The sequence below is a fragment of the Petromyzon marinus genome, chromosome 24 (genome assembly GCF_048934315.1).
Source record: "Petromyzon marinus isolate PM22_M1 ecotype Great Lakes invasive population chromosome 24, UKy_Petmar_22M1.pri1.0, whole genome shotgun sequence".
Lineage (NCBI taxonomy): Eukaryota > Metazoa > Chordata > Hyperoartia > Petromyzontiformes > Petromyzontidae > Petromyzon > Petromyzon marinus.
This window is the reverse complement of record NC_133690.1, coordinates 9,431,050-9,450,103: the sequence shown is the minus strand read 5'-3', so window position 1 is coordinate 9,450,103 and position 19,054 is coordinate 9,431,050. Positions and strand designations below refer to the sequence as shown.

Genomic DNA, 19,054 nt, shown 5'->3' with positions numbered 1-19,054 from the left:
CTATGCAGCTCAGTGAGCCTTACCTGGTAAAATACAAATAATATATATATAAAGTTTAGTTTTACAGATTATTTGTTAGGATTATTGCCTCATGCGTCACTTTTCTCGAGGTACTCAGGTTTCATTACATATACAAAATGTTACAAATTTTAGGGATGAGTGAATGTAATTGTTACGGTTGTGCACTGAGCATGAATCACCCATCCTCCGGTCTTCGAAGCCCACCGTGGTCTGCCTTTTCATGTTTACCAGTTTTCTTTAAATATTAATCGACGAAGCCATTTACACACTGCACGAGCTGATAATTGATAAACATTCTACATGACGTCGAGTAAGCTGATTCGAGTTAAGATTTGAGATCCTTACTCATACTCTTTGGTTCTTTCGGTAAAGTCACGTAGGTATAAAATAAAATGTAATTACTGTTTTAAACAGTCTGCCTCAGCAGCAGACCATGCTTTCCCACCTGATGACGGACGCTTGTGTTGCGCTCGAAACGTCGTGATTTATTTTATTTTATACCTACGTGACTTTACCGAACGAACCAAAGAGTATGGATTCCTGCAGTCACGAAAGCTTCAAATCTAGATTTGAGATCCTGTGTGGTATGAGCGATATGTTTACCAATCATCAGGCATGTGCAGCATGTAAAAGTGTTACATTTGATATGAGATTTATGAATGTGAAAATGTGTACCATGGTGGATGGCATTGACCAGAGTCTAGAAGGCTTTGACATTAAGGTCATTAACAGTTTATTTTGTATACTATACTCAGTTTATTTAAACCTGATCTCACCTCTCCTGGTTTTTGCTATCAATGTTATTAATCTACAGACCACACTCCATTTGGGTGTATGTGTATATTTCTGTTAATTCCTAAACTTACTGCCATTGCATACCACTTTGTCCCGAATGTAGAGTGTAGCCATGTGTAACAGACGAGGGATTTTTCCATGCGCGAACTCAGTCCATTAATCGGCTCCACATAAACCAAAAGCTAAACTATTTTTTTTTTATTTTACCAGGCAAGGCCCACTGAGCTCTATAGCTCTTTATTCAGAAGCGACCTGGCCACAAATGATCGCTCAACGAAGTGGCTTATCACGTGGAATGTTATAGCAGCAAATACTCTGAACGCGTGTTTCTAAATGTGGAGAGAAAACCCGGAGTACCCGGAGAAAAATCCATGCGACCAAGGGAAGAGTGAACATGCAAACTCCAAATATACAGGCGTCAGGGTCGGGATCGGAATCGAACCCACGTCCTCCTCTATACCAGGCGAGCCAGTTAACATCTCGCCACCGTGGCGCATAATATAAACAAAGCTGGAATGCGCTGGCTCGGCTCTCTAAGGCAGGTGTCTCCAGGATACAGAGGGACCTTTTGGATTTTAAAAGCAACCAACCTAATACATTGTAAAATCGTTGTAAGCCGTGGCTTGCCTATGACCAAATCATCCGGATTACACCCGAATTCATGAGACCTCGGAAGCTAAGCAAGACTTTAAGCGACCTCTATGAGTAAGACAGACGAGTGTCGCAGGCTGCTCTGAGGCTACGTGGTGAGCAACAGAGGGCCTTGCAGCAAAGTTCGTTGTTGTTACTGTGACTGTGATCGGCTGTGTGGAACTCTCCGTCTTCAGCAAGCAGCACGAATTAGCGTGGTGAAATACGGTCCGATCGAACCCACCAGTTGCATGGTGAGGGTAGGGCCCTCATCCAGCAGTGGATGTACAAAGGTGCTGCACATGTACACGCGTTGGCTTTGCGCCCCGTGTCGTGTTAGTGTTGTGTCAGCATTTCGGACTTTAATGCAGTGCTAGAATTCAGAGGTGCAAAGTGCTCTAAAGAAAGTAAACAAAGCCCCTTTCTTGAATAAGTCCTTTCCACGACCTCGTTTCGGAGTCGTAGATCTCAGATCAAACTGGTAAAACCTGAAACTGGACTGGAGTTGGGAAATCAGATTCGTATCTGTCAAGAGCTCTTATCAGTTGCCTGGCAAGCATTTTGTCAGTGGAAAACTTGACTTCGTTGGAAATAACACATGTAGATGAATAAACAGGGAGGTCTTATCCTTCCCCCCACTTATCATTTGCCAATGAAAACCTGACTGAGTCTCACGACTCATTTTTTTGGAGGATCCTGCCAAGTTTTCACAGTCTGGGGCAGCAATTGCTATTTTATCATCCCAATGAGTTTATTTTTGCGTATTGATTTTTACTTGGCAAATTTGGACCATAACGCCACCACACAATGGCCCAACTCTTGCCAATGATGTCACGGGATCTTTAATGGCTCAACGAAGTGGCTTATCACGTGGACATTTATAGTAGCAAAATAATCTAAATAATGTGACATTTGGATGTCACATGGATGAGAACGGTGCACCTCTGTAACAAGCGGCGATGGCACGTCATCTGTGTCTGATAACTCAGTCATTGTACCTCAATGCGCTTAACACTCTTAGGTGTGCAAAACTGATTGCATATAATGATGATCAGGTAGCAGCTCTTGCATGTTCTTAAAATATATCATTTAATAATGATAATAATACAATACGTTAAGTCATGTGTCGATACGCTGCTGGATGGAGGCCTACCCAAGCCGTGTCGTACATAGTAGTTATTGACCATACTTCACCATTTTTGGCTAGTAGGTGTTATTGTGGCTGGTAATCCGATGTTAAATCATCGGGTTCATCGTGCAGTTTGCTAACCGCAGCGCCACCGCTCCACTCCATCGCTTTGAAATATGACGTTGGATAATGCATAGGCTTCATATAGAGTTTGGTCCGCAATACTATCGTTTGCCTTACATGCGTGTGTGTGTGTGAGGCAGTTTGGCAGTGGTTTGTGAACTGCTCCACAATCCTAGCAAACTCAATTCGATTAATGACCAAGCACGTCAGCAGCAACACGCAGTGTCCAACGCTGTCACGGGCTTCTCCCTGCGTCAATTAATTCAAATTAGTAGTTGGTGTGTTCTGTGAACATCAGCATGGGAGATACAAAGACGGAAGTGTATGGTGCAACGCACACCTGCTACTTGTGTGCCGTGCGAGTCTTAATAGCTCCCTGCTGACTGCACTATCCCCTATAGTCTATAAGGCTAAATGGAGGACTTTTGCTTGCACTGTTTGCCAACATTGACATTGATTAACGGTCAAAATGCCTACGTCCTGTTTGCATTCCAATGTTTTGTGTACAGGTACTAATGTCACATATCCATTCCTTTAAAGAGGGAACGAATACCCATGATAATTCAATACAACAAATATATTGGATGCATACATTGAATGTAAACATGATAATACGATCCTATGCTATTCTCTATTAATTCCCGCATGATGTGGTTTCAATTTATCTCAACATCGTATGGATTTTTTTCTTTCAAAAAAGGAAATGAGAATCGCGTAGATCATTCTGTCACATGGATCACTCACGCCTCGATAAAATTCTCACTGTGGGGGCTCTACATCAATGACATTGAATAGGATCTCCCAGAGGATGCAGCATTGTCCAATTGCTATGACATAGGCTTAACATGTAGGCTTTTGGAGCAAATATGATTGATAATCAGTGCCAGATTATCCTCGTAGCAAAAGTAGCTACATATGCTACGTACGGGCCCCGCACTTTCAAGGGCCCCGCGCTAAACGCTTTCAAGCTATCAATTCCGGTTCAGTGATTCTGCACTTGCTTTATTACTATAGTACGATACTGCCTTCAACTTTTATGAACGACTTGGTGTTTAAGATTAGCGACTTGTATTATCTGGCTGGATAGGAAATGAAAAAATACAATGACTTTACTATGCAAGTAAATAAATTAGTGTTTTAATATGTGTTTTATTTTTAGGGCCCCTTTATAACATATGCTACAGGCCCCAGACTAGCTTAATCCGGCACTGTTTATAATACATTTTTGGGTTAGATCAACTTTATGTTTCGTGAAACCCTCCACCAATCTGACACAGCCAAACAAATAACACTGCCATGTGTACAAGTGTTTCGCTGGTAATTACCAGCGAAACATCGTACTAAAAAAATGTAAATGTTGTGGATTCACTCTTCAACACACCGGTGGGCTAAAGTAGTGAACTATTTGTCTTTTGTCAACGTGACACTTTATTTACTGATTGGCCATGTCGGGTGGTGGAGGGTTACGACATATTTATAAATAACACGATCTAACCCAAAAATGTTTATTATGAATAATATTTGTCGCGAAAGCCTCCTACGTGTTAAACTGTTTTAACGTGCCGATTTTTTTGGGCTCGCAGGCAAGTCGATGGGCAGTTCTCACAATTGCTCAATTTGGTTGTTAGAATTTCTCTACTTCCCAGTGAGCTGAAACAATAACATGTGACGCGTTAAAACGGTTGCACACGTGACAATTTAATTTGATTGGCTGTGTCGGGTTTTACGTTTTGAACATAACAGAGATTGTTTTTCAGATCATTCCGTGGTCTTAACCAAATACATTTTTTAGCATTTAAAATCATATGCGCAGCATAGACAGTCGGACTACAATCTGCTGAGAGAAACATTTATGGCTTCCCACTTCACCATTCAAATTACATGAGAGTGACAGCTTCGGTAAAGGCGCAGCCCTGCAATTACTTGTTTATGCCCCTGCTGGCAACAAAAGCCATCCACTAGAGGGAGCTCTACTCTTTCATACTGGGCAGACGTCTTGGATGAGTGGAAGCACCCACAGTTTACCCCACCACACACTTTATCGATAAACTTCAGTGTGGAACACTGGTTTGCACACTGCGCGATGAACCCGGCAAACTTATACCACGGATTACATCATTTGCGAGCCATTATCTGATACAATTTTGGCGCTGCAATCCACGAATCCCGCAGTGACCTGCGTTGGGAAGTATGGTTCAACAACCCCCAAAAATAAACATTTTGTGTGGAAAGCCTTAATTCAGCAGTGAGGTTGACCCCAGGGCTGTAAAAGTATACGACGGATTTAAGACCCATCAATTGTTGCGAAATCCGATGAGCCCCCCACCCCCTTCCCCTTCGCTATCCATCTATGATCAAGTGAAATCTCACGTCTACTTCAGCACACCATGCAAGGGGGGCAGCGGCGGGGGGGGGGGGGGGGCACGCGCCAATCGTAGGAGTGGCGTTCAGCAAGCAACCCGAGCGGAGTGGGGGGGGGGGGGGAGAGGTGGGCGGTGACTTTTGGGCAGTGTGGGTGGCGGAATCGGTGGGTGGATGATCTGTAAGAGAGGGCTGGGCCAGGGCGTGGATGGGGTGGGCGGGCGTGCGGGTGGGTGGGTGGGGGGGGGCTTGCTTTTCGGAGTCGGCATTCCACGCCGGGGTTGCCACGGTGACGACGGTCCAAGCTCTTGGGGTCCCTCGGTCCAATCGTGTTGGAGGTGGCAGAGCGCGATCCACTCCAGCCGAAAGGGAAGAAAACGGTGAATAGCGCTTCAGAGACAGGCAGACATCGCCGCCGCCGCCGCCGCTCATCTCGTGAGACTTCTCCCCGGCGCGCGTGGCGTGCGTGGCTACGGTCGAAGCTGGCCTCGGCTGGTTGGCACTGCCAACTCTCTCTCTCGACGACGGCGGCGGCGGCGGCTCTGCCTCCTTTCACTTATTCCCAGCGGCGCACAAACAATTTTTTTTTTACTCCGGCGGATTGCGGAGCCTCGGATAAAAACCCCTCCTTCCTTCCTCCTCCTCTGCAACAAACAAACAAAAAATTGTCGATTCGTTCGATCGGAAAAGCCACCAGCTCACCGACAGCGCAGCTGGTCGCAGTGAAAGGTGAGTTTAAAACAACGTGATTTGCCCCCCCCCATCCCTCCCATCCCATCCCTCCCCACCCTAGCAAACCTCCCTGCCATGCGGAGTTTTCAGAGAAGCACGGGTGGTTTGTCTGTAAGATGCACCGAGTGGTTCTATGAGCGAGCGCTGAGCATGATGATGATGCAGCGCGGTGCGGTTGGGAAGCTGCGCAAGTCCGTGCGCGTTTGTAGCGCTGAGCGCGGATTGAGGGCTTATCGCCGTTGCTACGACACCCCCCTTTCTCCGTACCTTGTTTTAAAAGTAGCGATGTAACAAAAATGTGGCGTCTGATGAAATGGAGTGTTCCATGCGGGTAATGTTTTTGTTTGTATGGTACACGCCTTGCACTGAATGGGCATTGGCGGTGTTTGACATACGCACGTGTATATAACAGCATTATTATTACTTGCGTGTCAAGTTCAACATGTAGGGGGAATTATCCTCGACTGTAGCATTTAGCTTCAATGCAAAGGACCTGGAGTGAAATATTGTCAAAAGCTGAACGTAATTCTTGAAATCATATTGGCTCGAAGTTTATCGTGACAATTTTGCGGTTGTTTTAAAAAAGGGACACGTTTTTTTGTCGTTGCTAGAAGCTGCCCTACCGTGTTACAACCAGTTGCTGCAGTATTCACCGCCGTTAAGGAACGATCACTTCCAATGGCGCCCTCTGGAATGCGTCACAGCTAAATTAATTTGCGTTTCTGCAACGCGCAAGACGCGCACGACCCACGCAATCTGGAATAAGAAACTTAATTTTGTTAAAAGCGCCCAAGAATTCATTCACTCGCGGTCCTGTTGGTCTTCGGTGAAAGCTAAAATTTAGCCACGCTGAGGGCAAAACTGAGTTGCTAACCTTAAACTGTTGTTTATTTGGCTGATGATCTGTTTTAGTGCGCTCGTCTGAAGGGTCATTACCAGCCAATATGAGTGGCAGGGGATAATGCCTCCGTTCAAGTGGACCCACTCCTAGGCATGCCAGAGCAGCCTTTGTGGTACCACCTACCTGGTAGCATACGGTTCATTTTGTTGCGATTTTGTGCACAGAACGACGCAAAAGCTGTTCGTCAGTCACGTGGTCGTTTCGATTTTGCTTAACGTATTTTTATTTTATTTTCAATCATTGTTAGAATTTCTTTAAAAGTTACTCTGACACAACATTAAATGCCGTCTAACAGTTTGCAAAATCCATAATACAGTTTTTTTGGGTTAGATCATGTAAATATAAATGTGTCGTTAAACCCGCCACCATCCGACACAGCCAATTAGTGAGGTTTGTTACATAAACAGAACATGCCAATTCGTTACTAGTGCAGCACACCGGTGTGTTGGAGAATAAAGCAACATTTGCAATCGGGCAACAGCCTGATGAAACTAGTTGTAATTACTGGCGAAAAGTCGTACTCGGGTTGTAAATGGTGTGGCTTTGCTCTCCAACACACCGGTGTGCTGTACTAGTAACGAATTGGCCACGTTCTGTTTACGTGGAAAACCTTACTAATTGGCTGTGTCGGGTGTTGGCGGGTTTAACGACACATTTTTATTTATTTATGCGATCTACCCCACAAAAACACCAGTATTATGGATGATATTGGTCGCGAAAGGCTACGTGTTAAACCAGTTTGCAGAATGCTTGGAAGAACTCAACTGCCCTCTAGCCTTTAAATTTAGAGGCTGATCCATTTATAGACACCACACTAAAAATAATAGGGGATAGGGGTGAGTTCCGATATAAACATTTGGGGTTATGGATTTTTAAGGAATATTTTTTTATCTTTTTTTATTTTCAGATTATTGCCACGATGCATGAATGTAAAATATATTGGTGCTTGCACTAGCGACGTCACCCGATTCCACGTCCCGCCACTATTGCCAGGAAAAGCACATCCATTCCATCATACTCATGAGATCACTTCCAGTTTTCGGATCGGACTAAAACAAACAAAAACATAGGATTGTCCGAATGTTCTCATGTAGTATGTCGGAATTTTAGATATATCTGCCGAATCATAAAATTTGGGGCACATCTATTCATTGCGAGACGGAGAAAACAGTTTTGTTTTGAAGCATCTGCATAATCTCCCACCAATCTCAATTCACTTTTTATTCTCTCTAAAAACTCTCCCCTCGAAGACATGCAAACATCGCTTTCCCAATATGGAAGCGATGGTTTTCAATATTGGACCCAGTGAGAGGTTCATTAGGAATCGGTGGGGGTGTTGATAAATGAATCGAACAGCATTGCGCCACCATTGATGTGGATTTGCATGGCTTTAAACAGAGGGCTCTATAGGACTTTTCATGTGAGTGCCACCCACTGGTGAACAGTGGGTCACTCATGTTTGCTGTCGGATGTTTTAGGCGGCAGCTCGCACCTGCACAGAATTAATTCGACGTATCACAATTAACATCGGCTGTGTGAGAAATGCGTGCTAATGGACTCGGTGACATACTCACTTAATTGTCTTTTACAGCAGAAGACGATCACAGCACGGAATGACGAGAATATAAATATATGCCCTGGTCTGTTTGCTCAGAATCCCCAACCTTTATTGTTGCGTGTGAAAAAATGCGGTGCACATGCATTGCTGCCAATCGCTGATAAATATACTTAAAATGAGAATAACATTTTAAATGCAAGTGATGTCTAGTAGCATCCTTTACAGATTGCATTGGCAATTTCAGTGATTTTTTTCTCGTGTGCATGGCGTGATAGGGTTTTGCATTATGTATTTATCCAACCGCTGAATTTATTTCAGTTTCTTTATGCACCGGGGTGCCTTGAATTGAATTATGAGCAACGTCTGCTGTGTTTAGCTGCACAAATTCACGCAGTCATAGTTTCCAAATTTATTTTATGTACGGTATATTAATTAGCAGCCCTTTATAAATACGCCACTGGATGAAAGCCCGAATGGTGTGTAGGTTAAGGTAGAGAGAGCCCTTTAATTTCTTACCAGCAGTGACATGAGCACAAGGGCGTCCACGGATTAGCACGGTCGGCTACATGCAGTGCTAAAGAAGTTCAACATGCATACATAAACCAGAGGGTACTCTAGAGAGCCATTCTGGAGGGTGTTTTGGCCTACTTTCCCATGCTGGCCAGACTTCGATGTATGTATGTTGAACTTCTTTCGCACCGTATGTAGTCAACCTTGCTGATCAGAGGTGCGGTAGAAAGGACGATAAACTAAACACGAAAATAATTTCTCAAGAATTGAGTTTTCAATCGATATCTAAACGTGCATAGCTCGGAATGAAGAGTGTTCTAAACGGCCGCAGAAGCGTAGCTAAAAGCACGAGATGAAGTGGAGTACCCACACTTTACCCCACCACACTCGACCTTCCCATAGACTAACTGGTGTACCCATTTTTACTACTTGGTTGACAGTGGCGTGGTGGGGGAGGGGAGATTTAAAATAAATCCCATTGTATCAACTGCAGTGGCCGGAGATCAACTGGTGACCTCTGCATTGCAAATCCAGTATGCTGACCATTACATCATGGCAGCATTGTCGTATATACTTTGGTATAATGTATATATTTTAATTCCCCAGGGGGATTTACTTTATTCATGAATCAAATCAAAGTGTCTTCCTGCTCAAACCAGCATTTGGGGTAGATCGCGGTATAAATTCCACATTTACTCTGGCGAAGGCCAATCTCTCCTGCCTGGGTTTTAATCCCTAATACACGTGTTCTATATATGCGATGGTTACCTTGGTGCAATGTGGACATTTTCGGTCGATGGGTGTACAACATCGCCATCGTAGTCCGCAGAACGTGTGGTTCTGTGAATCGTACTCGGGCAGGTGACTGAGTCCACCAGCGTCGTCATCGATGACGCTGGTGGACTCAGTGTCCACATGTCAACGTGCTGTACAGTACTCCTGCAATGCCCGGCCAGTGTTACGGCATCTGTCGATCATACGAGTCCCTTGGACGGCAGACTGGGTTATTTATGAATGTTACTTGGCCACAGCCAAAATGCGATGATGGGCGCCTTACTTGTCAGCGACACTCTACGTATTCATACTTTTAGACGTACAATCTAAGGGCCTTTGCTTCAGTCTGGCGCGTAGCCCTTGGCTCTTTTGCATCTGACGAGAAAAACCCATCTTGATAGATTAATAGTGTGGGCCAGAAAACCATACGTTTCAAACAACACCGCAGCGAAGAGGCATGTACAGAGCACACACACAGGCTCTGTGCATTACGCAAAAATCTGTAATCCTTTTGTCGTAGATTACCATCACATATGTGGTTTTCAAAGGCACACTTTGCAGCAGTCTTCTTCTTCAAATGGCTAATGTATATTCAGAGCAACAACTACGATTCCACAATCAGGTGGTCAAGCCAGGTAAATGCGTCACGAACAGCGGAATGTATCATCGCTGTGATGTCTCCTTCGTATTTGTGGATCGGGCATTGCGTCATTATATGTTGTACGGTCTGTTCGGGATGACCACAGTCGCACACGAGAGTTTTTTTTACGTTTCTATTTGTGCCTCAAGTATTTGCATCTGCCATGGTTTGTGCAGTGGATGTAGTTTATGGTGGACCTTGAGCTTCATGGCAGATCAAACCCAGGGATCTTCTACGTCGGGTCAATGCTCACTGCATCGCTCCCTTTTTACTGCAGCAGTGAGCATTGACTGTACTGCACTGGTGAGTTCTAATAAGGAATAAACCGGTGTGCAGTTGTCTCGGTATCGCTGCTCCCTGTCAGCCCATGATTGCAGAACCACCGCTAGCCGGCTCTGTGAGCTGGCTGTGGGAGCGATGCCCACATCCCGCCGGCGATGTACGCCTCGAATATAGCGCTGCGCTACGATTGCTGGAGTTTGCAGAATGTTGCAAAGATCCTCAATGCATACGACACGCTCACCGGCAATGGAGCGAAAGAGCCTGTAGGGGTGGTAGTAAACGAGTTAGGTATGCTGAGCTGTTATAGAATTTGAGCGTTATCATCAGTCTTGATCAATTCACTGCCAGATGAAGGTCTGCCCAAGTTCCCACCATCGATCACGGCTCTGCGGTGTAACGATCCACGTAGCACCTTTTGCATCGCTCAATCTCCTTGGTCGACGCCCTCTCGGGCACGTTCCTCATACCCATGGGATATTTCTGATTTACTGCGGTGTTCTCTCGCATTCAAAACTTTCTCTGTTTCGGTAACTGGCCAAACACCTCAATGCAGGACCCTCCTCATAGGGAGTATCGTGGCTCGCTCAGGTTTCCCTCGGTAAATACCGTAGCTGCACTAGATAAACACATCCACTTGTCTGGAGAATTCCTGCACTACCGCTGTGCAACTTTAAATAAATTAGGTTTAATTTGAATGTCTGTGATATGATGGTTTATGTGCACAAGGTTAAAGTAATTAAATAATTTGACCTTTGCTACGAAAAATTTGGCTTAGCAGTCCCGGCGCTAATAATCTGCTTTACAATTAAAATAGCCCAGTGTGCGATGCAGACTCAATTTTAATTATGGTAGCATGATGTCTCCATGGGCTTCCCACGGTAATGTACAAACTGGTGAGTGGTGGGGATCAGGTGATGCTATGACTGGTGAATGGTGAGTGTCCGGTGAGTGGCGGTTGTCATCTAGCGTCAGGTGTCGTGTGACCGTCACATCACCTCGCCCGTCCGCAGGATGGGCTGTCCCTCGAGTGTGATGGCCGATGGTCAACAACAGTGACAGAGTGACCGAGCAAGGAACTTGAACGCTTCCGAGGAGATGGAGAGATTGAATAATTATCCTTGCGGAGGTGCTATTGGTGGATTACTACATCACAGGAGTCGTGAGAGATGCCAACGGCTTGGTGGGGTGGGGGGATTGATCATGGCTGTTGACGATGATGACGATGACTGCGAAAACGGTATCGCCTAATGCGTGGTAAGTTTAAGCTGTGGTGGGAGAGTTTGGGGCTCTGCCAATCCCCGCTCGTGCCAACGACTGTGCCCGCCTGCTCGCCAATGGTACGCTTGCCCCCTCACTTGCTTTATTAACTATTTTACTAAACAGTTTTTTTTTTATCTATTTTAGCAGGCAAGGCCCACACTGAGCTATTTTGCTCTTTTTCAAAAGTGACCTTGCCACAAATGATGATAGCTCAACAAAGTGGCTTATCACGTTGAAATTTAGAGCAGCTTAATCATCTAAATACATGTTTCACGTTGTGGGGAAATGGTTGAAATTTTAGAGGTGACTATTTTTACATTGATTTCAATGTATTGTGATGCTAAAATCAATAGAAAGCAAGGAAATGCCACTACCAGTTACTCATATATTGAGCATATCCCCATTCATGGTTATCAAATTGTGGGTGATCAAATGTCAGATGAACTGAACCCTGCCATGGAAATGTAGAATTGCAATTCAGATTTGTAACAAAATGCGATCTACGTGGTAAAAAACAAAAACAAAACATTCGTATAAACTAATGTAAAAATCTGTAGAATGTATATTCAATAATGACCAAATGCATCATCAACCATTATCAATCCACTGCAGATGAAGCTGATATGAAATGATTTTATTTATTTTGCTTTTTTTATCTCTTTACACCACTTCCTTCATGTGACTTTGCTCTTTTAATTTTTTGAAAAACCGCCGACATTTCAGACTCGACGCTATTTTGACATTGCAAGACTGGTGACTGAGCGGGAGTCACGGCATGGATCGTTCCCTCCAGGGGACGTCCACCTGGCAGGCGGGGCAATTAAATCGGATCGTGTGCAAACGTGGTGGTCGGATTTTTATCTCGCGGAAACCGTGAGGGATGGCGAGGGCTTCAGGAAATCTTCGATGGTTAATGCCTTCACCATTTATCTTCATGACTGTTTTGTCTCCTCTACATTGGTATTATTTACGTGGTCATTGTTTAGAAAACATTTAACATCTCTGCTTTGCTCTTGCGGTTGATTGACCTCGAAATTGGCCATTTCTTGATCTTCATGAATAGGGTTATACACGTGTGTTGAGAGACCTGTGGTTCTGAAATTCAAATCAGCTTTGCCTCCCTTTTTGAACACGCGAATGATTGAGGCGTCGTGTAAAACATTCAGTAAGTGTTCCGACCATCCAACGGGTTGTCTCAGTTTTTCAATTATGCTCAAATTTATTTTATACGGTTATCGGAAGCTTTCCATTGTTCATATTGTGACACGGAAAATCATACTCTTCGTCTGCAAAGTTTTTTTGCCATATAAGATGTTTTTTTTTGCTGGAAATATCCACGTAGAATTGCTCCATCAGCTTTATGATTCCTTCTCTATCATTATTTCTTCAGTCCTTAGACGAGCTCCTTATTTGTTTGAAATTCTAACCTACATGCAGTACTGAAAACGTATATAATAAAGACAGGCAATTTATATTCTCATAAGGAAGCAAAGTATGAATTATTAAATAATATAACATGGGCAAAAGGCGCATTAGGAATATTTGTTCTTTGATTGGAGCGAGAGTGCAGTATTTGAAAAATTATGCAAAATAAACAGACTGCTACAGCAGAAGGCAGCTGTTTGTTAATGACTTCATGCGCAAGCCATCATTTAACTGTTATGAATGTATATAAAACTCATGGTGGAGGAAAATAGCAGACATAATTATTATATGTCTAATTCAATAGTATATAAAGCATGCAAATTGCTCTGGAATTAGAATAATTACATTCATAATGTTTTTTTTTCAAATATAATACACAACATTTTAAGGAACATAATTGATAACGGTTGAACAAAAATTAAATGTGATCTATTGATATTTCTCCCGCCACCTGCTAATGAAATGGAGTAAGTTGGCAAGTGATGGCCACACAGTGTGTTAAATTTAACGTCAAAACGGCAGAGCCGCGCTGCATTTATACGCGGGGAAAACCGTGCCATGTGACAGAGCCTAGCAACGTCGCTCTGTCACAAGCCCGTGGGCCCCCTGCTGTTACCGACTATTTCTGCGAACGGTAGATACAATAAGGAGAAGAAGAAGAAGAAGAAGAAAAAAAGACACACTCAGAAAATTTTTCAATTGTGTGCGACGGTCGCACGGGGGGAAGCTACAGCTTCCAGAGCTTCTGCGAGAGTGATATCTCTGACGTCTGCTTCATTATTGCTTTTTTTATTTTTATTTGAGACGGCAGGATTGGTGTTGCCGCTGTTGGTATAGCTGGGAATGACAGCACCGCGAGTAGAGCCTGCGGGGCTGCAGAGTGCTGTCCAAACTCGTGGACTCGAGATGAAAATGAAGAGGTCATCACGGCCAAAGTCATGCATGCTCTCTCTTCGCCTTGGTCTCTTAGAAATATAAACCTCGGTAAATATCTACCATCTGCGGCAATATGAAAAGTTTTTTTTTCCCTCATTTTATTTTCGCGACCGAAAAAAACCGTTTGCCTCCAACAGAGCGGCTGCTTATTTTGTTTACCTCTGGGGGACAAATGGCTGAGTAGACATCTGACGAAGGGGTAATCAAGTGAATATTTAAAAGCGGAAGGAAAAAAATGAAGTGACGATTGAAAATTTTCGAACGAAATTCGCCGCATCCGTGCGTTTCCGCTCACCCTTTCGCGATGTGCATTCCGTGTGAAGGGATTGTTAAATTTTTAAGAAGTGGCTTGAAACCCACACACACAGTATGTATTTTTCTATTGTTCTGGCACACTTCCATAACCGAGAAGAGACATCATAGCGAGCAACAAATTCATTTTTTTACACCTTTTGTATAGAAATGCACAAACTGCGTAGGCAAACCACGTCACGTGGCAAATGTAAAACAAGTGGATGAAAGATGATGCACCTGACAAATAAATGTGTTAATTTGAATGCCTAAAGAAAACATTACATATATTATAAATGTCTGTTTTTCACGCGACACATTTTTCTATTTCATGAAAATAATCATTGGGATGCTACAACATTCTAAAAAAAAATGAAGCTTTTGTTTGTTTAACACAATGTAAGTCTTTTATTGCTAGCACTGCTATCATTTGGTCAGTCAATGTCTTTTCAACAACTGACAGACTAAAACAAAATAATTGTCGCCTTTACCAAAGGAAATGCACATTATCTCATTTGGTTATTTTAATCGTGGCATTTGCTAATGCTTTAAAAAAATTGCCAGACGATTATACTTACAGAGTACAGTAGTCAGAATCATGCTGTGACCGCAGACTTTGCTGCGATGTGCACATACCCAAACAAACACCGCTGGCAGGTGTTAAATAATGCTTCAAGAACTGCCACCTGTGTGGGTGTATTGTCACAATTTGAAAGTTTAAGATGTTAGAATTTTGTTGTTTTGCTTTCAGAAGCTTATGCTTCATGGCCAACACGTGCTGAAGATGTTAAACTAAAAAAACAAATTACAACTAGATAGATGGTACAGTAGTTTGTGTAAATCTTACAGTATGTCAAAGGGCACCATGGTGGCGAGATGTTAACACTCTCACCTGGTATGCAAGAGTTCGTGGGTTAGATCTAGACCCTGACACCTGTATATTTGAAGTTTGCATGTTCTCCACGTGATCGCATGGATTTTTCTCCGGGTCCTCCGGTTTGAACTTCCACATTTAGAAACATGCATTCAGAGTATTTGGCTGCTATACATTTTCATGTGATAAGCCACTTCGTTGAGCTATCATTTGTGGCCAGGTCACTTCTGAAAAAGAGCTATATAGCTCAGTGGGTCTTAACTGGTTAAATAAAAAATAGTTTAATGGTTTCGTTTTAAAAGACAAGCACAATGTATCTTCAGGTGCAAAAGAATGTGAGCGGGGCTTGCCTTCAGCAGCTCTGATTCTGTGTGGAAAATTCCACGTTTCTATGACAGGTGCCAGATTATCCCGATATGCCAGTCAAACGATGCAGAGGGATAATGAAGCGTGGCCCATTGAGATGTTTTTCTCAATGGACCCTATCCTATGGACAAAAAATAAAAAGACTACACCACCAGAGATGTCCATCTATTTTGCTCATTAAATTGCTTTTTTCAATTGAGGATGCAAAAGCAGATTAACTTCCACAGTTTTTCAAAGAGTGGTTCACGAGCAATTTAAAACATTTGAAAATGCAAAATTGGATGAAGGATAAATAAATTGGTGAGCGATGGTTCATATGAACAACATTGCATTGCAGTAATTTCCTCAACTATAATTTAATTACAACCTTAAAAAAATGTCGCATTATTTTCTAAAATAAATCTTAGCGCAATATGTTGCATTTGATTAATTGTAATCGCTATTTCCTCGTGACTAATAATTTCGCATGTTCGCTATTACCTCAATTTTTCCGAGTCTCCGCAGACATTTTCGTTTCAACAATTCAAGCTGAGTTGGCTAAGAGCTTCCATTTGGCCGGAATTCTAAATTAGAATACAATCTCTCGGAATCATCCGCAGCGTTTGTAATGCGAGCGTTTCATTTTGGAGGATTTGCGATGCAAAGCTGTTGTAACTTGTGGAACACTCAATCATTTTCATTGGGTTCACCGGCTGAGCCAGTGGGACGTATGAGCTCTGACTTCACAACTCATTCATGCAAGTGCTGTATTTACAGACAACAAATCCTAATCCGTGACACACTCATCCATTATCCATCGTATTCGTTACACCTCCAAAAGGTGTGTTTGTTGCTCGCGTTGGGGCCTTTAGGCGTGTGTGCAGCAAGCACAATAATAATAATAAAAAGATAAATCCAAACACCTCTGCCCCCATTTAATTGTCAATGGATTTGTTTTTATTCTTCGTTGCCACGATTAAGGTTGATTCAATTGAGATAACGAAATGTATCGTGTCGTTTTCCATCTCGTTTGTATTGCTTCTCAAATGTTTCCCTCGTCTAAATCCTTAACAATAACAGTGGGTCATCTGCATAATTTTCAATTAATCAATATGCGTGCAAATTACGGTGAGCATAAAGATCGATTTTAGTTGATGAAAGGGGTACATTGTTACGCGTGGCTTTCTGGATTCATGTCCTTTCCTGCGTCTATGTCTAAACCGGTATAATCAGGTTTGTTTTCACATTAAACAAACATGGATTTTAAACGTATATTTTTTTGTGCAGTCAAAGTGAATATAAAACTCAAATGCTGGTTATGCTAAGTTCATGAGAAAACATCCACATTCATATGACTGGAACCAGTCTCCTCCCACTTAACTGCTGTTGCTGTTGTTAAGTAAAAATGTTTTATTTCGTATAAATAACTGAAAAAAATACTGTGTTCTTTTACAAAAAGTTGTTTTGTAACATGACTCAACAGTCTTTTAAATGTAAATTATTTCTATGTGTGCGATGTGTTGTGAAGATAAGCTGTCAGAGAACTGAGTTAGATTTGAATCCAGACAGTCAAAGTGTGATCAAACCACAATCTCAAGCGTAGTTACGTACATAATGGTCTCTGCCCAGTCACCAATAAATGTACCTAAACACAATGCATCTGAAATTTGCTTAATCACTTATTGTTCCTTTTCTAAAATCTGCAAATGTAACACTTTTGGTTTTATCGACATTTGAGTCAAAAACAGTGTGTGGCTGGAATAGAAACGTTGTGCTCATTGAAGTGACTTCAGAAGTAGTTTCGTGACCATCATTTTCCTGGGCCATTCTTTGACACAGGGGTAGTGGCACTGCCCGTTGAGAGAGTTCTGTTGTGACATTGTCTTTGTCTAGGGGTACTACACGACAAAGCACGATTGGGGTATAATTGGGGGGCGTAAGAATATTTTTAAAATAAAAGAAAGAAAGAAAAAAGCTACTTAACCGTCTGTGAGACAATTTGAAAATCCATGCTTATCTTCTCAGAATATTATATTTACTCTGACAAATAGATACATATAAATTGACTAGATTCATATCATAAGTACCCATACTTCCCTTTGTTGACTCTCAGTGCGATACAATTATTGGATGTGTTAAGCACATGTAAATTTAAAGATTTCTGATTTTTTTCTAGAAATAAAAAAAACCATGACGTAGGAGGCATTTCGTCACGTGTGAAATGTGAAAGCACGCTTTTATTATTACCTTACGTAATGTGTATGCTGGGTCTTTGGAGACACTGAGCTCCCAGCTTTGGTAACCTTGAGGTTTCACAATGAGTTCAGGATCGCGATCCTGCCGTGGTGTAACGTTTTTGAGTATTTGACTGTGAAACATGTCCACATGATAAGCCGCTACGTTGAGCTAACATTTGTGGCCAGGTCACTTCTGAAAAAGCGCTACACAGCTGGGGGTTACCTGGTAAAATAAAAAAAAATACGGTTAGCGCACCGGGTTTACGATCCAGAGGTTGCTTCTTCAGTTAATTCTCATGGCAATGCAGTTGAAACAATGGTGCAGGTTACCTAAACCTCCCCACCTCTGACCAACCAGCGATATTAATGTGTACAGCACAGTTGATCGGTAGGTCACATGTGGTGAGGTAAGGTTAGGATACTCCGCAGACATTTAGCCAATATGGAAGAGAAAGCAACATACCCCATTGGAGGGGCTCTCTTAAACTACCTCTGATGCTCGCTAAGCTCCATTGGCTTCCGGTTGCTAAACGGATACATTATAAGGTTGCACTTATTACACACAAAATGCTCGCCACAAATGAACCACAATACCTTACTAATCGCGGCAAGGAGCATAAACCATCGCGTGAACTCCGGTCATCCTCGCAGCGGCTTTTGGCTGGCCATCAAACAAAGATGGTCACCGCCTGGAACGCTCTCCCTTCTAATATTAGGAAGCCACTGAAGCTATGCACTTTGAAATATAGATACAAAGCTCATTTATTAAGAACTGCTTTTTATGTTTAGTTTGTGCGTCCTTCACTCCCAACCTCCGATCAGCACGGTTGGCTACGTACGGTGCAAAAGACGTTCAACATACACACAGACATAATGGAGACCTCTGCCAGCATTTGCGTGTGCAAGCGATTGCAGGGCTGCACCATGCACCATCACCACGTGTTTATCACAGGATCACCAATATAAATGAGCATTGTCCTGCGTTAATGAGAATAGACGCATCTTGACTGTGTACAGAGAGCCTTGATCTGCATCAAACAAGCTTGTCCGCAAATACTGTTTGGGGCTGTTAATCTTTGCCGTGGCTTTCACTGTGATTTACCAGTACAGGTACTTCATTGCGCGGCCCTCTTCGGACCACTTGACTCAAAAGGGACACGGGCGCTGACTTGGCAGGCGCTTAAGATGCCCTAGAGTGGTGCGTGCTTGTCTGTTACATCCGCCACTGTT

The 19,054-nt window shown here is 42.9% G+C and overlaps 1 protein-coding gene across 5 annotated transcripts in view; it reads left to right on the top strand.

Moving 5' to 3' along the window:
- Window positions 1-5,317: 5,317 nt before the first annotated feature.
- Window positions 5,318-19,054, top strand: part of LOC116945424 (SH3 and multiple ankyrin repeat domains protein 2-like) — a 661,289-nt gene continuing 647,552 nt past the window's right edge. For all 5 annotated transcript variants that reach the window (XM_032959740.2, XM_032959739.2, XM_032959738.2 and 2 more), the window contains exon 1: window positions 5,318-5,788. The gene's annotated coding sequence lies outside the window, so the exon portion shown is untranslated. The remainder of the gene's footprint in view (window positions 5,789-19,054) is intronic.